Genomic DNA, 23,758 nt, shown 5'->3' on the forward strand with positions numbered 1-23,758 from the left:
CTCCTTTTCTCTACACCAACCACCGGCGGAGTCCCCCAGGACTCCTCCCTCAGCCCCACGCTCTTCAACGTCTGCATCGTCAGAACCCATGGACTCAACATTATTTCATACACAGACAACACCCAACTCATCCTCTCCTTATCCAACTAACCCAACGCAGCCAAACACAACTTTCAAGAAGGCATGGAAGCTGTCGCCAAATGGATGAAAAGCAGCTGTCTACAACTCATCATCAACAAAACAGAAGTACTCATCATGGGCGCACACCACAACGCCTGGATCGGCACTTGGTGGCCCCCGCCTGTGGAAGCCCACCCACCCTCACGGACCACGCACGCAAGCTTGGAATCATCCTGGACTCCGAGCTCAAAATGTACCGACAGATCAACTCCGTTGCATCCTCCTGCTTCCACACCCTCCACCTCCTACGCCAGACCTTCAAATGGATCCCCCTCGAGCACAGAAAGACCGCCACTCATGCCCTCATCACCAGCAGACTCAACTACAGCAGCGCACTCTATACCGGAATAAACAAAAACCTCACCCGCAAGCTACAAAACATCCAGAACTCCACCGCAAGACTGGTCCTCAACCTGCCAGGACACAGCCACATCTCCCAACATCTGCGCACACTCCGCTGGCTCCCCATCGAGACTAGAATCACCTTCAAGATCCTCACCGATGCACACAAAGCCCTCCACAACACCAGACCAGCATACCTGAACAGCTGACTCAAATTCCACACACCCCAAAGGACCATACGATCAGCCCAGTTCTCCTACTCTATGGCCCCCGCGCCAGAAATACTAGATCAGGAGGCCGCTCCTTCTTTTTTCTCATGGCCAGAGTCTGGAGTGACATACCACTGCACCTCAGACAGACAACATCACTCTCCATCTTCACGAGAAACCTCAAAACTTGTCTCTTCGACAAACCCCCTCCTTGATGGACTGGAACCTGCACCTCCCCTCCCCCCCAGCGCCTTGAGACCCTTACGGGTGAGCAGTCGTGCTCAACAAACACATGATCGATTGATTTAAACTTAAACTTTACATATTATTAGTAAAAGAATTTTGTCATTGAATAACATTTCTGTCAACTAGCACATGTCCTACTTTTTAAATACATTGCACACTGCCCTCTGGGTTGTCCAGGGCCTACCTTAGGGGTGATATATGTTTTAAAAAGGAAGGTTTGGACCTGGCAAAAGGTTTCTTTTGCCAGGTTTAAATGGCAGTTTAAAACTGTGCAATGGCAGGCCTGACACACATTTTAAATGGCTACTTAAGTGGGTGGCACAATCAGTGCTGCAGGCTCACTAGTAAACCAAAGAAGGTTTGGGTCCGTATGTTACCTAGATTGGACCACTTCAATTTTGTAAACACACAAGGTGTCTAGATAGCTCAATTTGAAGAAATTATTAAACAAAACGAGCCTGTGTCCTTCATTCAGAAGCCCATTGTGATTTATTTCACTCTTCTTTTTATACTTTAAGAAGAACAAGATAATGACATTTTGTTCATGTCATCTTGTCGGGCAACTCTTTTTTTGTTTTTGCATTCGTAATAAATTCTGTAAAACACTACTTAACAAACAAATCATAAGACAACACAGTAAACATATGTAACATATCGAAATATAACACAACATATATGACCAGTCCCTTATTATATTTAGAAACACTAGGCGGACAATTGTGATTCAACAAAGAATGTCTTCTATGCTCCTGCCAGTTTTATTAGTTCTGGGAGTGAAATAGTGAAATAAATCACAACAGGCTTCTGAATTAAGGAGCTATCTAGATACTATGTGTGTTTACAAAACTGATGCAGGCCCACTAGTAGCATTTAATTTACAGGCCCTGGGCGCATGTAGTGCCACTTTACTAGGGATTTATAAGTAAATTAAATATGCCAATTGGGGATAAGGCAATGTTACCAAGTTTTAAGGAGTGAGCACATGCAATTTAGCACTGGTTAGCAGTCCTAATGCCCGCAAAAACAAGATCAGAAAAATAGAGGAGGAAGGCAGAAAGTTTAAAGGAAGACCACCCTAAAGCTGACAGGTCTAAAAGCTGTAATCTCAGAAATCTGGAACTCTCGATGCTACACTAGGTTATTTATTTTGTATTCTTTCATTTATAAAGTTTTATATAGCTCAAGCTTGACTCTAGAGGGTATCAGAGTGCTTTACAGATTAGTTAAATAAGTAGAAAATAGATAACCAAGAAACCTAAACGATGACGATGTCTGTTGCAATCAGGAGTGGGACAGTGAGTTATAAACCAGTACTTAAACGGCGAGCAAGCACTGGTTGGAGAACAGCTGGTCAGATCAGTATCCAGAGAATGAGTTTGTGAGTTCATGGAAGAGATTGGTTCATTAAAAGCAATTTGACTTCTTTTTTTTAATGAAGTGTTTAAAGGGATCAGTCTGATTTCAGGGGGCAGAGAGTTCCAGATTCTAGCGGACAATCGGGAAAAGGCTCGGTTGTAGGCTTTCTTTTTTTGAAATTTTTGAGGTTTCAACAGCAAAGTGCTGGTGCTTCTAGATGATCTGCCACCGTCGGACAGTTCTAGTTTGTCAGCTAGGTTCTTCGGTGTATTGAAGTGTAGGGCTTTGTGTGTCATGCAAGCAATTTTCATCTGAATCCTTTCCTCATAAGGAAGCCAGTTTAGTGCCTTCAGATCTGGAGTGATGTGGCTGTACCTTTTCGATCCAGTGATAAGCCTTGCAGCAGAGTTAAGGGATGCACTTAGTGAAGCCAACTTGGATCTTGGAAGACCACATAGGGTAGCACTTCCATTTTTTATTCTGGGGATAACTAGTGTTTGCCCCGCTGATTTGAGGGCATCGCAGGGGAGTAAGGGTTTTTATTTTTCTTAGAATACTCATTTGAGATATTGCTCCTCTGGTGGCTAAGCTGATGTGCTCTTGCATGTTGAGATTCTTATCAAGTGTAATTCCTAATGATTTTGTGGAATATATAATGTGTGGAATGCAGTTGAAAACTGTTAGATGTTTAATCCAATCTTCGATGTCGAGGGATCTTTTTGGTGGGGCAATTAAGAGGAATTCGGTTTTGAGCGAGTTGAGTTTAAGGTGGTTTCTGGTTAGCCAGTTTTGAGTTTTTGGGAGAGTTGTGTTGAGTAGACGGATGTCCTCAGGGAGGATTTTTTTGAAGTATAGTTGGGTGTCATCTGCATGCATGTGGTATTGTACATTAGAAAATTTCTGAATTTCGGTTAGAGGCTCCATGAACAGGTTAAAGAGAGTAGGTGATAAGATGGACCCCTGGGGGACCCATAAAGTGACAGGAGTGGTAGTGGGCAAGGATTGGTTAATCTTAATTATTTTAGTTCTGTTGTGTAGAAATGAGGCAAACCAATTTAGGACAACCCCTGATAATCCCATTCTGTGTTCAAGTAATGCAAGGAGGCTGTTATGTTTGACTGTGTCGAAGGCTGAGGATAGATCTAGGAAGATTCGGAGGCCAGATTTGATCTGATCTAGCATTTTAAGTGCGTCAGCAACTATGTTGGTAAGGACTGTTTCTATGCTGAGACCCGGACAGAAACCAGATTGGAATTGGTCAATAAGGTGGAACTGATCAATGTGATTGCATAGCTGGGTATGTACGCATTTCTCAAGGAGCTTTGCCAGAGAGGGAATGGTGGAGATGGGACGGAAGTTATCAGGGTTCGTATGATCCGCTGTGTTTTTTTTTAGAATGAGTGTTACATGCCCTGATTTTAGGCAGTCTGGTAAAGACCCTTGGAGTAGTGATGCATTCACTCTCTTAGTCCAGAGAGGGAGTAAAGAGGTTTTCATCTCATTGAAGATGTTAGCTGGTAGAGGGTTGCAGTAGTGGTTTGACGATTTAAGTGTTGTTAAGATTTTACGAATAGCATTTTCATCAAAGGTTTTGAAAGTGTCCCATGATGCGTTGTTTTTGAGGGAGAGTCCATGTAGGTCTGGGTGCTGAACAATCATATACTGGCCTGGGCTATTCGGGGGTATCATCGGGAGGAGCTCAATTGCTCTTTGGAGATCACTTTCAATCTTTTTCAAGAAAGAAGTAGGCGAATATGTTGCAGTTTGGCAGCGGTAGGGATCCCATTGTGCAGGGGTTGGGTTTTTGAGTAGATTGATTTTTGATAATTTTGAACAGTTTTCTTGGATGATTTTTGGCTTTATCAGTTGAACTCTAAAGAAATTTGCTTTGGAGTTTCTGATGTAAATATTGTAGGTGTTCCTCAGTGATCGCAGGTGCTTGAGGTGTTTTAGGGAGGGCAACCATCTCCACACTCGTTCGGCTAGTCTCAAATTGCGTCTTTTTTCATTTAGGCTCCCATTGTACCATGGTTTGGAGTCTCTAGTGGACAGTCTTTTTAGCTGTAAGGGCGCAACTATATCAAGAAGGGTTGTCATGGAGTTGTTGTGGTGGTTTGTAAGGTCATTGACATTAGACATGTCTGCTGGAGGAGGCAAAACGTTATTGCTGGGGGATATCAAGTCATTAAGGTCCATGTTGTGAGTTATCCTTTTCTATTGTCTGGGTTTCTTAAGGTGTGGCTCGGTGATGAGAAAGTTGATGCAGTGGTGATCTGTCCAGTCGCATGGGACGATAGACTCAAGTTGAATGGAGTTTGCTTTAGCAATGATTAGGTCCAGGGTCGCACCCAGGTTGTGCGTATGGCTGTCACAAATTTAGTTCACGTTAAGGTCCACTAGAAAGGATTTTAGGCTGTTAACTGAGGGGTCATTAGGATCATTCCAATGAAGGTTGAAGTCCCCGAGAAAGGTCTGGGAGCAGTGTTGTCCTACGTTGTTAGTAATGATTTCTATGATTTGTTCGATGAATGAGAGGTTGTCACGTGGAGGGTGGTAGATCACATGTAGTGTACATAGTGGTTTGCTGTTACTCGCAATGTATATGCAAAGGTATTCATAAGCGGATAACTCGACGGTTTGCAGCTGGTTCACCGCGAGGTCACTGTGGTGTATGCAGGCAATGCCTTCACCCAGGTCATTCGGTCTGTCTGATCTTATAATGTCATAGCTAGGTGAAACTGATATGTCTAGGATTGGTGCAGAGTAGTCATTTAGCCATGTTTCTGATAGGAGTAAGAGGTTAAGCTTGTGGGCAAGGATGAGGTCAGTAATGTCCACTGCATGTTTCTTGGGCGATCTGCAATTTAGAAGCATGCATTTCAGGTGTGGTTTGGTGTCTACTGAGGTTGTCGGTATAATGGGAACCTGCTTATAGTTGGACTTATATACTTCTCTGGAGTTAGGCCTAGGCTCTCTGTGTGGGTTTGAGGCAATTGTTAGTATGGGAGTCAGGATGTCTGTTTTTTTTTGGTGTGACGTATTATATGTGAGGAGAAAGGAGTGTATGTCATTTGTCCGATAGCAAATCCTTAAGCCTGACTGGCCTCATGGGGGTGTTGTGGTAAGGTATAGATTGCCATCTTGTGAGAGGGTGTGGTGAGATTGTTGCTAACCTGTTGTAAGGAGTGCCTGTTTGTGGTAGCCGTGTTTGGGATGTGTTTGGTTGTGGGTGGATGTGCCTATTACTTTCTGGAGTCCTTTATGGCCATCATTATAGGCCATCTCTGACGTGATATTTATTAGTCTCTGTAGGTCAGACTTGTATAGGTCTTGAGTGTTTTTGTCAAGTCTAGATTCTATTGAGGCATGGGTGCATGTGGCTGTGGTTTCGGTCAGGGGGCCGGGAGGTAGGGGGGTGCGCTGGATTGTGTAGTTGAGTTGGTGCTGGTCTGAGACTGATGGTAAAGGGGGAGGTCTAGCTGACGATGGTTTTAGGCTTGTATTCTGAAATTGGGGGTGGGGTCGGAGTGGGGGAGATATTATCGTTGCTGTGTGACTCGGTGGAGGTTATTTCTGAATAGTCTTCTGGCCTTGTACCAGATTTCCTTTTCTTCTTTATCGTATGTTCATAAGCATCTTAATCAACACTGCATTTTTGTTAACTTGTAGGTCTTGGATTTCTACACACTGTTTGCCACCCATCTATTCACCTCAATCTTTTTCTGGTGACAGTTTCATATTTTCCCTTCAGAGATGAGTTGGAACTTCTCCAGGAACACAAAGGAGTACTTAATGTGCTCCGTTTGTAATCTCCCTTTAACCTCATCAAATCTGCGTGCCTGGCGTCAATCCCATATGTTTTAGATGCAGAAATGCAAATTGGGACTGGCTGCATGTTATCTTTACATGTAGCCATTTAATGGATTTAGATGGGACGGAAGTTATCAGGGTTCGTTTGATCCGCAGTGTTAGGGGCCCGTGAGGGACTGCAGCGCGACCCACTCGAGGAGCAACGCCCTATGATGACAAATGACACTCGCAAGGGTGTCTGAGGGCACTAGATACCATAGAGAAATGCCTACACCACACTTCTAGATACCAACCAACCAAGGTTCTGACTAATGAGCAAACTGACGTTTCTATCACCCCTCTCTTGTGTAACCCAGAATTTGGTTTACTAATTTTTCATTAGATGAACTTTTACCCCCTGTGTGCAGCCACTTTGAAATGCTCTAATCGCAGGCTGCAGAGCCTCACACTGTATATTTACCGCAGGACTAAGGGTAGTGTGCTTGTTTTTGGGACCCTCCAATGTAACCTCCCTTTCCACTCTCTCCCCATCTTTCCCCCAAAGGTAGTTTTTTCTGTCATATACCTAGGTTTTTCTGCACATAAACTTGGGAGCACCCTCTCACTTTGTTTCTTTCTCTCTCCCTCTAATGCTCTCCAAGTGTCTTTACTGCCTGAAACCTTCTTGCACTTCCAAACTTGAGATGATCCAGAGGGGTTTCAGCAGGTCGCACATAGCCAAAAGGTGACAGCAAGACTACTGAATTCCTCAGGGTGTGCTGATATCAAACTTGAGAGTATTCTTAGTGTGAAGTAACACCATAAGCACTTGCACAAAGGATTGCTCCAAAACTTTGAAATAGGCCTTTCTGGGGCATGGCTAGAACAAGATGGCCGACTAAAGCCACTGATAACACATACATGATCTATTCAAAGATATTAGTACTCAGATTAGAGAAAGATTAGAGAAAGTTATTAATAATTAATAGACTAATATACCCAGCCCATGCATGCTTCTGCAAGGGCAGAATGGCCTATGACAATATCAGGATGTTTAACAATCATGAACTCCCCAGTGGCTGCTCTAGCACTGAACATGGAGAAAGCCTTTGACAAGGTATGATGAACTTTGTTAAAGGCCGTATTTCAAAAAAATTAAACAAGCAAGATCATTAATTTTAGTAAACTGGAAATCAGAGACGAATCCGACAGTTTCTCAATGGTTCATTAAAATGCAAAGTGCCTTTACTCGAGAAACTGCATGCAAAAAGGGTAGGTTCTTTAGTAAAATTAAATAAAATATGGAAGAGCTGGAGCAGAACAATTAAAAAGAGATAGCAAATGGTATATGTTCCAAAATATAATATAAGGCAGATATCATCTGTAAAGGAATTTGAACATAAAACTTAACGATCTACTACTAGATTACATTAGCCGATTTTTTTTTGTTCAAGTATGGAAAAGCCCCTTTAACATCAGTAGTTAACTGCGTAAGCACTTTATAAAAAATTGCTCCTGAACTTAGTATGAAGTATAATATACTCGCTTTTATATAGTTAGATGAAGTATTGACTTGCACTTTATTGCCGAAAACGAATCATGCATGCACTTTACAAATAATTGTTCTTATTTATTGGGTTAGAAAATCTTTTTGATGAAATGATTAAAAGGAACGCCGGGGGGAGGGGGGATAGAAAATCTGCGTCTCTGGCATTGTACATTAATTATAAAGTCTGAAAAATCCTGATGGTAGCATTTTCATATTTTACTGGTCCCTGTTCCTTTGCTGCTTGCAATATGGGGGCCAATTATGATAATTGAAAATTCGAGCTATAATCCTCCTCGGAAGGGCTCCCAGCTTAGAAGGTGGGACAGGCTGTGTGCACACTCTATTGAAAATAAAATGAAAAGACCTCTTGGTTTTAATTAATTGAGGGTTTAACTATTCAGAACCAGCTCTAAGCTGAGATCTCGGGCCTCTCTGCCACTTCCACCATCTGAATGTTATTCCTTCTGGACCTGCTGTCATAATTGTACAGCTTTGTTTGGGCCATTGTGTTGTCTGTATGTTGCTTGTTGACCATTTCATGCAGGTGCCTAACTTCGGTTTGCCATTAATTTATCGCTTTTTCATTATGGGACACTTTTCGCCCATTTTTTTTACAGGGAATTTCGTTTTTTTTACTTAGGAGAATGACGTCAATGCCGACTATTTCTATTTTTATTTCAAGTGATTCCTTATAGAATGCATTTAAGGGAAGGCTCTGCTTCTTCTAGTTTTGCCCCTGCTGCTTCTCAGCTGCCCTTTGTCATGTCTATGGGGATATCAAAAGTATTATACATCGCAGAATGGCATATTTGTCCATAATACTCAGCAGACCATCTCATCCCCTGCTTCATTGTCCATTTCAGGGTTTCATATTTTGTCTCGGTCCTTTGGCCTGGTAGCACACCTGCTGCGGCGTTGTAGTGGTAAGAGGGCGTAGAGTTATCAGTACTGCCTACTCAGGGAAGCGAAGCGGAAGGGGAATCTCCCCTCTCCTTACCTATCCTGGTAGAGCACCCCAGTAGTCTGTCAGATTTCCCGCCCACCTCTCACTTTGTTTCTGAAACCCCACTCTCAGTCACTGCTCTTGCCTCCATTTGTCCTCTCTTCCCTGCCTTTTGTTCGTTTTAGACCTTCTTGCTCCTCGAAGGGAAGGAATATTCTTTCGGTTGCCCAGTCTTGCCCTCCCACTTATTCTCCTGCAACAGTTTCAGTCCTTCTGTGCTCTTCACTCCTTTTTTCTCTAGTTCATCATCTAAACACTTTTACAAAGTGCCAGTCTCTAAAAGACAAAATGAAAGGATGGGGGGAGGTCTACTGCCTCCTTGTCTCCAAGTCCAGCCTGCAGGACGAGATGGTCTCCTCTGTCCCTCACAGCCTCCTCTAGCAAAACCTAGTCCTAAGTTTCAATTCTAGTTGGAGAACTTGGCGTGTTTTCATGCGGTGGGGGCAATGCTCTATGTCACATATCATCCCTTTTTTAGCACCTGCCACCACCCTCTGCACCAACTTTGTGTGCCCGGTTTGGCCACTTCTCCCTATAGACCAGGTTCCTGCTCCCTGGATCTCTAAGATTGCATTTTCTTCTGCCTTATTCTGAAGTCCAATTCCACAGGTAGCCGGCAAGCATGGGGCCTCCAACCCCCACCTGCTCCACCTCTTTCCCAAGGACAGCCTCCGTGCCATGGGCCAGTAGCTCTTTTTTACATCTGGGTCTCAAGCAGCAATGCCAGCCACCATTTGCAATGCGGACCTATTTTCTCAGCCCACCGGGCCACGAGGATATAAGCTTTCACACATTCAAGACAGATGATGGAGGAGATATTTGAGGAATTACGGTGTCTTGGTTAGGAGCCTTGCCTCTTTGTGGCCATCTTTCCCACACCCAGCCACCTAGAAACTCTTCTATAACCCCTCAAGATGAGGTAAAAAGAGCAGCAATCACTCAAAATTGAGAAGACCCACAGAAATTTCATGCATGAGTCAACCATAACCATTTTACTAGACTGATTTTGAAAACGGCAAACAATTGGACAGAAAGGGAAATAAAAATGCTTAGACAATATGTTATTCATGCCCATTCTAGAACCCATAAGTTCAAATTAGAGCTTGTTACAAAGAAGGTGAAGCACCCTTAAAATAAAATTGGAACAATGGAAGAAAGGATTTAGAGGACAGAGGAAATAGTGGCATCTAATGAAACGTTACTTTACAAACAAACAAAAATCTCTTGAAATTAGAGAAATAAAATCATAGAAATAACATTAGGGTGACGAATGTATCTTGTTGCCATAGTTCCCTGAAATTACTTTGATTCATGTACTTTATTTAGAAGGTATTTTTATGAGTGGCCAGGTGGGATATGCTACACAGCTACTGATTGCATGTGCCCTTCGCTAAATAAGAACAAGCATTTACAATGCAATGGTTTCGCCTTTGGAAAAGTTAGAGCTATTGGCATTGTAAATGACAAAATTTGTATTTATGTGTTGGTTTTGAAAACAGATAAATAAATGGCATTGTCATTTACATTGCCATTAGCTTAATCTCGGCAGTCACTCTGCACTCCCTAGCATTCTGCAGTCACTCTGCACTCCCTAGCACTCCCTAGCAGTCACTCTGCAGTCACTATGCAGTCCCTAGCACTCCCTAGCACTCACTAGTCACTCTGCACTCTCTAGCACTCCCTAGTCACTCTGCACTCTCTAGCACTCCCTAGTCACTCTGCACTCTCTAGCACTCCCTAGCACTCACTATTCTATTCTATTCTATTCTATGTTTGGTGAAGCGCAACAGCTACCCCAGCAATGGGGCGTCCCGGCGCTGAGAGACAAGCCCACACTTTACTGGACGGGGGAAGGGGGGAAAGGAGAGATAACCTAGGGGGCAGGGAAAAGGAAAGTTTTGATTGCCTTACGAAAGACCGAGAGAGTATCTATGGAGCGTATACTGAGAGGAAGATCGTTCCAAAGTTTGGGACCGAGAACGCCAAAGGATCGGCCTCCCGTACGACAGCGCTTTGTTCTGGGTACTTTCAGGAGAAGTTGGTTGGAGGAGCGTAGTTCACGACCAGGGACATAAGGGCAAGCCAGGTATCGCAGCAGAGGGGGGTTTTCCTGTTTGGCAATTTTAAAGATCGTAATGAGAGCTTTAAATTTGATTCTGTGTTCTACGGGCAGCCAGTGGAGTTTGCGGATAGTGGCTCTGGCTGAACATCTCCGTGGGAGACCGACCAACATTCTAGCTGCCGCATTCTGGACTCGTTGGAACCTAGCCGTTTCTGCTTTGTTTGCTCCCAGGAGGAGGACGTTCGCATAGTCTAGGCGTGACAGAATGGTTGCCTGGACAATTATCTGTCGAACCTTAGGATCAAAGAATCCGAGTATAGGCCTGAGGTTTCTTAGAAGACCTATACAGGTGGCTGCCACCTTTTTAGTGTGTGACTGGAAGCTGAGGTTGGCATCCATCCAAACTCCCAAGTTTTTTACACAGTTTTTGGGGAGTGGGGTGGTGCCAAGGGATGACGGCCACCAGTGCTCGTTCCATAGGCTGGTGTTTCTGCCAAGGAGGAGCACCTCGGTTTTTCCGGCGTTGAGTTGAAGGTGGTTATCCGTCATCCATTGTGCCACTGCTGCCATGCCCTCTCTGAACCTGGATGCCGCGGAGGACGGGCTTTCCGTGAGAGAGACAACCAGCTGGGTGTCGTCGGCGTACGACACCAGCGTGAGCCCCCACTCTTTGGCCACCTCCGCGAGTGGCTGGACATACAGGTTGAAGAGGGAGGGGCTCAACGCTGAGCCCTGGGGAACTCCTTGTGCTATAAGATGGGATTTTGAGAGGAAAGGGGGGGCTGATACCTTAAAGGATCTGTCCTTAAGAAAGGAGTGGAACCAGGCGAGCGCGAGGCCAGACACACCGGCCATCTCCAGCCGATTCAGAAGGATGTCATGAGATACCGTGTCAAAGGCTGCGCTGAGATCTAAGAGGATTAGCGCAGCACTTTGACCGGAGTCTAGAATCGTCCGGAGATGTTCGGTCGTGGCCAATAGGGCAGATTCGGTACTGTGACCTGCTCTAAAGCCATTTTGGGATGGGTCCAAGATTCCATTTAGGTGCACATGTTTAGAGAGAATGCCATTGACATGGGCTTCTGCTATTTTAGATATCCAGGGGCGGAGGGATATTGGTCGGAAATGTTCCGGCTTTGAAGGGTCCAGGGTGGGTTTTTTGATTATAGGTGATACCCAGGCTTGCTTCCAAGCTATGGGTACGGAAGCGGAAGTGAAGGAGAGGTTGAGAATATCCATCATGGGGGGTAGGAAAAAGTCAATCGAATCCAGAAAGTGAGAAGGGCTTATGGGATCCGTCGGGGAGCCAGATTTCACTTTCTTGCAAAGTTGAATCAGCTCAGTAGCTGTAATGGCAGGGATTTGGGTAAGAGGGGTGCTGGTAGAGGCTGGTTTCTTGCGTTCCTCAGAATGAGGAGAATTCTGCAAAAAAAGTTGCATGGATTTTTTGGACTTTCTCCACAAAGAATGTGGCCAACTGCTCACATTGTTCGTTGGATGAGATTTTGGGAGAGGGTGACCTCGGGTTTTGTAGCTCTTTGACAAGTTTAAAGATCACTTTAGATGGGTTCGGGTTGGAACTGATTTTATCAGCATAAAAAGCTGCGCGGGTAGAGCTAATGGCTTTGTGATAGGTTTTGAGCTTGGATAAGTAGTTAGTTTTATCCTGGCAGTCAAAGTTTTTCCTCCATTGGCGCTCGGCTCTCTTAAAGTCCTTACGCATGGTTTTAAGGGTTACATCATACCAGGGATTAGAGGGTGTGAGTCGTCCTTTAGTAAGTTTAGCTGGAATGAGAGTATCAAGCCCATCTGTGATCCAGGTAGTGAAAGAGGTATAGGTCGTGTCTATATCCTGATTGGCTTCACAGTGGAATCCTCCTAATGTTTCATGAAAAGTGGGGATGGAGAGTTTGTGCCAAGGTCTTTTTAAGCGACGGTTGGATTCAGAAGTATACTGTCGTCCTGGGGCTGGGACCGTTAGTTTGATGAGGTAGTGGTCCGTCCATCCCATCGGGATGGGGATCTCTGTGACAGCCTCTTGGATATTGGTGAAAACCGGGTCTAGGGTATGGCCGGCTATGTGGGTAGGAACGTGGATAAGGGAGTTAAGCTGCAGAGCCGAAAGGTCTGTAAGGAGATTAGTAATTGTGTGGTCATTAGTTAGATCAAAATGCAGATTAAGGTCGCCCAGAATCGTGAAATTGGCAGATTTAGTAATGAGTGCCGTAGATGTCTCGAGAAGGGCGTCAATGAACCTAGACGCGGGGCCTGGTGGGCGGTAAATGTATAGACCCGACATCGTGAACTGAGGGCTAATATTAATTTTAAATTGGGCACATTCACAGTCAGGGAGAGTTTCTTTAGTAAAAGAGCAGGTGAAGTGCTTTTTGTAAATTACTGCTATGCCACCGCCTCGAGTTTCGCAGTTTATGGTGGCCAAGTGAAACTCATCTGGGAGCGTCAGGTTGGGAATGGTAGATACGCCTTCTCGTAGCCATGTTTCGCAGAGGAAGATGATGTCAGGGTTTTCATCCAATAAGAGCGAGTTTACCTCTAGATGGTGTTTAGAGAGGGATCTAACATTGAGCTGGAGTATCGTCAGAGGCAGGGTTGTAGTTTTGCCACAGTATTCCCAGACGCGAGAAGGAGTATTGGTGGAAAAATGGCAGCGGTTGCAATGGAGTTTTGAATGGCCCAGGGTGCCAGTAGCATCGGGACATTTTTGGCTAAGATTCATGGCAAGGAGTTCTTCACGGTCGTACCGTATGAGCGTATGGGGGCTGGTTGGACCAGGGGGACTGGCGAAAGGCGATGTCGTGGCGATGACGGGCGCAGACGGGCTTGCCTTAGGCGCGCCTTCGGCGTGCAAACGGCGCTCCCGCTGCGCTCGTCCGCTGCGCTTCCGCTCGTCACTCTGCACTCTCTAGCGCTCCCTAGCACTCAGCAATTTGCTTTGTCAATGTCTTTTAGCCATGCTGATTAGCAGCATGACTGAAAGTTAGGGGAGAAAACTCAATGCAGTGGGCAATACTAGCAGGGCAAGCAACACAATGCAGGAGGGATGGGGCAAGCTAAACAACAGATTGGGGGAAGGGGAGCAAAACTGAAAACACAGAAAAATGTGATCTGTTATGACTTAAAATTATTAAAACCGTTAACAAATTAAACAGTGTGACCAAGCAACCCGGATTTACTGATGGCAAGCCCTTTTTTTTATCATCTGTCCTGGCAGATTTCAGTAAACTCATAAGTTTGTGAAATATTCCAGTTGTTTTCAAAATCCGGTCACCCTATATGCAACGTACTTGATGTTGTAAACCACTGCAATCAAATAAACAAGCGCTTCTGACACATCTTAAAGCTCTCTTTCAGGCATTAAAGCCGCAGAACTTCAACCAGAGGGGTTAAGAGACCATGCATATAGTCATACATGCATATAGACCCTATTCCGGCGGGAGAATCCCGATTTTTCAAGTAAAAAAACCCAATGGCTTTCGTTTAGCTGTCTCCCGCCTGAAATTGCATTTTCGGCAATAGAAATCAATGGGGAAGTTACATTCACCCGATTACTATTTTTAAATATCCCACTTCCCTGCCTTAAAATGTTGGTATGTCTGCACATAGTTTAAAACAAAAATACTGTTTGCGAAAAGAAAAGAAACCAAGCGGGCTTGCCTACGTTAAAACACGTTCAATGTGCTTTTAAAAATGCATCAAACACCGGAACATGCGTTTACCAGGTCGAGGCGGCTCACTTGCAACAACAACAAGTCCTTTTTAGGTCGCGCCTGCGATTGCAGGGGCGAAAGCCCCTGCTGTCGCAAAGCGATCTATTGCAATCATTTCAGTCCTTTTCCCGTTCAAGGACTAGGCAGAGACAACAGACTGTCACGCGCACGCAGCCGGCCGGAATCGGATCAGGTCACGCGCTCCGATCCCGGCCGGCTGTTCACAACACATGCACACGGAGGCACAGGCAGGCACACACGCAGGCACAGGCAGGCACACACGTAGGCACAGGCAGGCACACAGGCAGGCACACACGCAGGCACACAGGCAGGCACACACGCAGGCACAGGCAGGCACACACGTAGGCACAGGCAGGCACACACGCAGGCACACAGGCAGGCACACACGCAGGCACAGGCAGGCACACACGCAGGCACACACGCAGGCACACACGCAGGCACACAGACAGACGCACGCACACACATGCCCCTCCCCCCAACTCACCGGGCTCTTTTAGTGTGTTCCGTGTCTCTGTCTCTCGTCAGCCAGGGGGTCAGTCTCGATCCTCGATCTCCCTCCGCAGCGCTGGTCTTCACCCGGGCCCCCTCCTGGGAACCGGGACTTCAGATGCGCACTCTGCTTTGGCGCTGGGGCTCGGAGCGCGCATGCGCGGGCAGCCCCCGCCCTCTCGCGCTCAGCCCGGGCTGCTTGCGATTTCGTAGGTGAGTGATGTCATCGCTTTGGCCATTATGTCTGACGACTTTCAGTGTCTGCTTGGTAAATAACCTAAACTCGAACCGAAGATATTGAAGCTCTGTACATGAGCACCAGGTACATTACACAAGGCAAACATTAATGTTTAGTAGGCATGGGGAGATGAAGTGACTTGCCCAGAATGACAAGATTTTGAGGAGGCGCCCAGACACCAGCCTGTTTAGTTGAAGTCGGCAGCTCTAGATCACATCCTTTCCCTCAATCAAAAACCCACTTCTTACACAGTATGAGTGACGAATGAAAAATCCAGTGCTATTATTAAATATGCTTTAGAGAGGTGCCACCCCATATCCTATCGGACACGCCTCGTATGTAGTTATAGACTCGGGCCCCAGAATCACGGTGCAATTCTACAGGTAGATCAGCATGAGTCTTTCGGGCAGCTCTTTGCCGCGGACAGACTGTCAGTCGTGAATAGACCCTTGTGTATTTTCAGCCAGCTGCCGTGATAATCCATTGAAGATTCTACGTCGCCAAACCAAGCAGAGCTGCTTTCAGCAACACCGGCGCGACACCGACACCTCCCCGCGCCTCTCACTCATCCTATCCGGAATCATGGATCGCGGCAGTCTGGTTTACATGAGCCGTGACCGACTGTCACCGCCGGGCTCAAAATTTACTACCTGAACTTGCTCAGTATAGGTCATTAACCTGCTAAATTCTTGCCTCTCCAAACTGCAAGGCACCAAAGATCAGATGACAGCTTGGACAGTGTTTACATACCTCTGAGTCACGTGCAGATTCTACAGCCAGTGAGCACTTTGTAATTCAGTACACAGCTCTAGGATTGGCTAAAGTGCTGGTAATGCTACAATCGTAGATTACTGTACATATGACGACTCTCTGAATATGTTCTGTAGAGGGATTGGATAGCATGCGAACCCAGAAGTACCGAAATTGCAAACAAATGTCGATCCCATAAGATCAATAACGGACACCGCATATTGGGCTGAAGTCACCGATGGTATGTGTAATCAGCGAAAATATAGTCACTTTAACTTAAACTTAAAGCACACAAATATGTAATGTGCGTACGTTTCTGTATAGTGGATGACCTATTTTAATACATTTTCCCCTGCATCAAATTCCGTGGTAAATGTATTGACGGCCTATTACATTGCCAGGAGATGAAAAAGACATTGCAAAATATTTTTAAATTTTTTATTTTGGTTTGGAGAAGTGGTCCAGGACGTTAAAAAATCAACAACAAGACAACAGTTAGGCTTACGTTAAGAGGTGAGACATAGCTGGCAAGTTTTCAGTTTGCTCATGTGGGACATTTCCATTTTTTTGGCGTATTTATGAGTGACATTTTAAAGTCTTAATGACGCTTTAGCCTGAATAGAACAAAACAATTATGTCCATGAAATAATACAGAAATCGGAAATTATCTTCAATGTGCAATACATAGCTGCTAAGTTTCCCATGTGTGACGTGCAAACTGTTGTGTCATGCGTGGCCCCAGCTCACAGAGGGCACACACGAGGCAGATAGATAGATAGTTTATTTGCATAGTTATAAATAAACCATTGCAAGACGATAAAACAGCATATATGATCGTTAATAAATATAATGTTAATAATAAGACATTTACACATTCATATGTCTTATAAAGTATGGCGACTGAGAAGTAGCTCCCGTAAAAGTCCTGTTTTTGCATTAGCACATGTTAGAGGGAGCAATGTTCTCAGTTCCATTCTGCTTCTTCCCATCACGCCTGATGAGTATAATTATTATATAGTTTTATATCTGTATGTACTTTGTGGGCTCTGGAGATCAGCCCTAGAACTTGTCTGCTTAGGACTTTTTTTTCTGTTCAACTGCCTCATTTAACTGTCTTGATAGAAAACGACCATCAGATGTCAGTAAAATATCAGAATCACTATCATTCTCTAGATACCAGGCCATAGAAATGGTCTTCCATGAGCACCCGTAGATAATATTTTTTTAAATCTTGTATTTTCAGTGATGTGACCAGCGAAGGCCCTAATTTTATATTAAAAAGAGAGCGTTGGACTATACCATTTCCCGCTGAAAGGCAATATTTCTCTCCATGAGCTCCCATACCTGGTGTGTAGCGCAGTTTGGTGCTTACTTTCCCTCCATGTTATAGAACAGTAGATGTTTCAGCACACAGGCTAATGTGCTGCATAGCTAAATACATATAAGGTCCCAAAGGCGAGACCGATTGCATTGCAAATGCTTGTCTGTCATGCCTTCTTCTTAGTGACTAGGGCAGAGTCGTGTTAAAAAGTGACCCGACAGGTAAAGTAGGCGGCAGGATGCACAGGAAACGGAACAAGGGCGTCCGGTCATTTGCCAACAAAGAACAAATTAATTCCCCCTGTTGCTTCAGATCATTTCACTCCTGAGCTTAGGACGCAATTGTGAGCCTCGCTGCCACAAATTACGAATCCAAGTGCAGAAACGCCAGGCAGCCAAAATGCAGCACGCGGCTGCAGGACAACATGGTGGGCAGATATTTGCACGAACGAATAAAACTGGAGCCAGGGGCGAGGTGCTGAGGTGTTGTGCACACTGCCCTCACACAATCCCACCACAGGAGGCCAATGTCCGAATTCATGCTATCAAAAACAGCAAAAATCGGCTGTGTCATCGGTCTACCTCTTTGTGCTTCACACAAGTTGTTTTCTGCATTATACATCTTTTAACTGTGTATACAGAAAAACATGTTGTGGGCCGGGGAGTATGCCCCTAACAACAGCGCAGGTGCCATTTGCTAACATTCTGAAAATACTTCCCCAAAAGTGTGTCAGAAGCGGGGCTGCGGGAGTCTTAAGACATCCCATTAATAAAGGATGAGAAACGCTTTCGGAAGAGTTCCTGCGTAGAGACAATGTGCTAACTCGGTGTCTGGGATACTGGGCGGGCGGGGATAGACGGTTAAATCATACACTACAACAAAAGTCCTCCAGACAGCCTCTGTCTCACCACAAAACCCTCACTCCGTCCCAATTAATGCTGCAATAGTAACAAGCATTTGAAAGTGGTGCGGGAACGGGCACACAGAGAACGGGAGGGGGGGGGCAGGGGCGGGAACGGGCAGACGGAGAGCGGGAGGGGGGGGCAGGGGCGGGAACGGGCACACGAAGAGCGGGAGGGGGGAACGGGATAAAAACACAATTTTAAATAAATGCTGCTTACCTGAGCATTGAGCAGGGGAAACAGTGGTCGACGAGCCCCGGCGCCATCTTCGGCGGAATGAGAAAACACGCCCTGACAGAAAAAAAAAAACAACACGCCCACCGCCGAGATGACGCGCACAGAGGGGCGGAGAGCGGAAAAAATCGCGGGAACGCCCCCGAATCTGGTCCGGCCTTGACGGACAGATCCGGCTCCCAATGGCTAGCCTCCATTTATGGAGCAAGCAAATGGGAGCCGGGGGTCGTTCCTGAAGCACATATGGTAAACAATAGATTTCGCCTGCGCCGAAAAGCTGCGCAGAGCGCAGCCTTCGGCAGGCGAAACCTAAAAACCACTTTTGTAATTAAATTGGCATATGGTAACTCAGCTGTATGGTGTGGCCAGGTTGCACTGGCTGAAAGAAAACCAAATTCCAATTGCGAGTCTGTATAGAAAGCTTTTCCCCCTCATCTGAAACATGGGTTTGGACACAGCGTTGTAGCAGCTAAGGCCAGGCCTCCGCGTGAAAAGTATAGAGGAATCCATGTTTGAACCCTCAATGACAGATTTGCCTAGCGTTGTTCTAGTGACGCCAGGACTTCACAGCCCAAACTGCTAAGGGGAGGAGGAGGCGAAACTCCCCACATACAGTATGTAAGGGGTTCACTGACACAATATCGAGGCCACTAACATCAACCTACAAAATTATCAACACAAAAATATCGACCACAAAAATATCAACAATCTAAACTTATAACGTAAATGACAAAAATATCAGTCACTAATATAGTTGTCAAAAATATCTTTTTTTGATATATATAAAAACATAAATAATAAACATTAAAAGTATTTGAAAGTAATATAATAAAAATTACATGTATTTTATTAATTTAAGAATTATGTAAACAAATTCAACTCATATATATATATTAATACAGATAGATATATTTAATTTTAAAATATTATTAAACTGATAATTTTAATTTAATGTGTTTATGTAACAATATAATAAATAAATATATATATGTATATACTCAATAACATAAACAATTTGAAAAGCATAATTTAATTGCAAAAAAAATAAACAATATAAAAATGTATATTTACTAAAAATGCATTACATATTAAAAACATTACTAATGAAAATTATTATAATTTTAATTAGACAAAAACATAATATAAGTTTGATTTATAAAAACGAAACTATAAAATTCCACAAATAAAACATTCAGGGCCTAATTACAATGTCTGTCGGAGAGCCTCCGACCTATGGTATTCTGACCAACATTATAGGTTTAATATCCAACCGCCATTTAATGATGGTGGTTGGACTTTAAATCTGCCGGGGAATCCTATGGCGTTTAATCGGAAAGGCCTCATAATCATAAGTTTCCGCCTTCTGGATTATGATGTCAGTTTCTGACAGCCCATCCAGGTCAGCCTGTCCGACGTGGATTGACTGTTGGAAACTGATTTGGGGGGCCCGGAGCAGGGCTCCCTCCCCTCCTGACCCTCTGCATTTGGCCCCCACAACATCCCTGCATTGTGTGTCAGGCACTATGAGGTGCCTGCCACACAGTGCAGGATTGTTTTAAAACTTCAATTTTTCAATAGGAGCTTGTGCTGTCGGTGGTTTCAGCCCGCTGCACATGCTCCCATTGAAAAATTGATGATTCTGACCGCACCGCATTCGCATCGCATTCGCAGTCGCATCCAAATAATGTGGTCGGAACCGCTGACCTGAGGTCGGTTGGATCCCAAACCACACTGTGTCCATCGGAGGCAACTCCAACCGACATCGTAATGAGGGCCATAGTATAGCCACTCCAATTTATTAAACAGTACAAAAGAAATTAGTTCCCAATACAGTAAATGCAACAGTATGGAAAGCGCTGAATTACACAGGGCTAAAATGTACTATTCGTACTCTACTCAGTGCAACAGTAGAAAAAGTGTTGGATTACAGATAGGTAAAATTTACTATTCCCACTCCAGTCAGTGCAACAATAGGGAATATGTTGGAGTGCGGAGGGGTTAAAGTCACTATTCCCACTCCAGACATAACAACAGTAGGGAAAGTGTTGAATGGCGGAGGGGTAAAATTTACTATTCCCACTCCAGTCAGTGCTACACTAGCGAAAGTGTTGGATTGTGGAGGGGTTACATTTACTATTCCCACTCCAATCAGTGAAACAGTAGGGAAAGTGTTGAATTAAGGAGGGGTAAAATTGATTATTCCCACTCCAATCAGTGCAACAGTAGGGAAAGTGTTGGATTGCAGAGGGGTAAAATTTACTATTCCCATTCCAGCCACTCCTTACAACATTAAATACACAGTAGTTCACTTTTAAAATTTTCAAAAAGCAAAACCAACTTGAGAAGCAGTGCCCTCTGGCCCGCCATATGGTGCATTTCGTACTGACTTTTTTGCGCAGTGCAAGGTCTCAGCACTAAAAACCAACACGAGCTGCATGACATGTTTATTTCCAGCCGTTCTCAGAACTCCGCTAAATCTACAGAATTTTTACGTAACTCTGAGGAATTTCATGGAGTGAAGCTCAGAGAGTTACGCCCCCACTGGTATTCTGCTATGAATAACGCAATCCACAGGAAAATTTCAATTAACATCAGAGGTTTCCTGTGGATCAACATGAGCATCTGCATGTGATGCAGATTCACTGTTTGTTTCTCTTCCACATTCACCATTAGGCACACCCAAATACACATTACTTCTACCCTCACCATTATTCATCGACCTAACTGCCCCTCCCCTTAAACAAGGAGACACAATTAAAATTCCATATACTTTCACCAACCACATGCACCACAGTCTTAAACACTGCAATAACTCTTACAGCATCAGACCTACACACTGACCAGTTACCCATGATCTTGTTTTTCTTAAAAAGCACCAAATCACAAACCTTCACACCTTGCTTGCTACATACAACGTCTTCTCCATGTTGAGTTTCATTTTGGACTTATAATCCTTTACCACTTTTCTTATATTGTGAAAATAAATCCCAGCATCACTCCCTTTCAAATTCTTCAACCGCTACGGCACAATAACTCAAATAAACCTACCAGCGTAACAGAATGAGAAGTAGTCCAATATGCTAATAACATTGCATGCCACGCCTTTCTTTAATCTAATCCTTCTTTAGCAACTAACTGAATGGCATCCTTCACCGCTCTCTTGAACCTCTCAATTTGACCATTAAATTCAAGAGGGAATGCTGAAATTCTTCTATCAATAATATCACATTTAACAAAATAACTTTGAATGTATGTGCTAACAAACTGTGGACCATTTTCCGGAATATATTTCTTGTAGAATTCCCTCTCTACAAAATAACTAATCTAGAAACTCCACAGCACTTTCCTTAAGTAACTTCTTGACCATTTTGATCTTAGGCCATTTTGAAAAAATAGCCCACGACCACTATGCCAAATGCTTCCTGCCTGGGTAAAACCACAGATGGAGCAATAATGTAATCTCCCACTTTCCTCCATGGTACCTTAGAAAATTTGAGGGGACTAGAATTGGCGATCAATGGCCTGACAGATTTGTTACTGGAAACACAAGCATGACAAGATCTAACCAGATTTTCTACCATAATATCTATGAGAGGCCACCAGAAATGCTCTCTAAGACCTTCTGGTACTTTAACTTTTCCATATGATCTTCATGAGCACAATCAATAGTTTTTTTCCTCAGATCAAAAGGTGGTATGAACTTGTCCCCTCTCACTATTATCCCATTATCAAAAGCAAGTCTTCATGTACTTAAAAAAAAAAACTCCCCATAAACATTCCGTTCCTGGGGCCAACCACACTCAATTATTTGGCAACATTAATAAGTTTAGAATCCAATCTCATTTCCTCACTCCACTTAGATTCAGGAACCCCAGCATTGTCAACACCAATCAAAATGACATCAGCAAATGTCAATGCTACCTCGCACCTGTAGAAAGGTGGCAGGACCTTTTTGTAGTTTTTATTTTGCCCCTCACTCAGAAACATTTTTCTGTTTCCTCTGATTCTTTGCATACTTGTACATCATTTGAGATTTCAGAGGTTATGTCTGCCATTAATAGGAGCCCTAAAGGCAAGGCCCCTGGCTCTGACGGGGTTCCATGAATATTTATTAAAATAGTATCTCTCTCGCTGCCCTTTTCTTGACTAAAGTGTTTAGGGCCACTTCTGGGAACTGATTACCACTGTCCTGGTCTCACTCTAATTATTGTCCCCATGTTTAGAAAAGGCAATAGGGCTGATCCTAGATGCTATCCCCAAATTTCGCTTTAGACTCAGAGAAAAAAAGTTCTTTACATCTTGCATGAACCTAAGCAGATCATTTGACTGTGTTAGTCACTCGAAGTTATAGTCCATCATGCTATCTATGGGGGTCGACAAACAAATTGTCTGTTTTCTCAGACAATTGCACACTGGTGTTTCTGCCAGCATCCAATTTGGTCCTAATGGCGAGTGTTTCAACACCCTTAAGATCGAGAGAGGTGTTCAGCAAGGATGTGTGTTGACTCAATTTCTTTTCATTCGTCATAGTAATGATTTGGCGAAGATGTTGGTGGCCAGTGGCTGTGATATTCCTCAACTGTGCATGCAACCTGTTCCAGTGCTTTTGTATGCAGATGAAGTGGTTGTCATGGCAAGAACAGCTAATGGGCTGCAAAGACTTCTTCCTTCCTTTGCCCTCTTTATGGACCAATTAAACCTCATAACTAATTTGGGTAAAACGTTTACTAGGACTTGTGTGCCTAGAAGTTCGAAAACTTGATTGTACACCATTCATAGTATTCAGGTCAGAAGTTTTCAATTTTGTATCTGGGGTTTCAAATGGACAGCACGTTCAACTGGTATCATTTAAGTAATGTCAGACAGCCCATCTTTCTGCGCAAAGTTCAACTCCTCTACACCCTCTCCACAGCCCGCCTCCGAATTAACGGCTAGATCACGAAGCCTATTCTCATTGTGCGGGGCACAAGACAGGGGTGTCCGCTTTCACCCATGTTATTCGCTATTGCCGTGGAACCCCTTGCCGCCAAACTTCGGCAGCACCATACCCAAAGGGCTATAGGCTTTGTTGCTCGTGCCCTGGTCCTCTCCATGTACGTGGATGATGTTACACTCTATGTCTGCAACCCCCAGGAGAACCTCGGCCCAATGATTTGTGAGGTAGTTCGCTTTGGGGGCCTCTCCGGGATTCAGGTCAAATGGAGTAAATCCATTATTTTTCCCCTCATGGACGATACTGTCCCCTTCACTCAAAGTTATCTGTTTGTAGGGGCGTCTGGGCCTACTAGATACCTTGGAATTTGACTCAGCAGGGACGTGGATGAGATCTGGAAGTCTAA

General features: G+C 44.3%; 1 protein-coding gene across 2 annotated transcripts in view; it reads left to right on the forward strand.

The window, feature by feature from the left end:
• Positions 1–23,758, forward strand: part of LOC144823927 (synaptotagmin-5-like) — a 423,013-nt gene that overhangs the window by 230,957 nt on the left and 168,298 nt on the right. The gene's annotated exons all lie outside the window — the stretch shown is intronic.

This window comes from Lissotriton helveticus, chromosome 3_1 (genome assembly GCF_964261635.1).
Source record: "Lissotriton helveticus chromosome 3_1, aLisHel1.1, whole genome shotgun sequence".
Taxonomy (NCBI): Eukaryota; Metazoa; Chordata; class Amphibia; order Caudata; family Salamandridae; genus Lissotriton; species Lissotriton helveticus.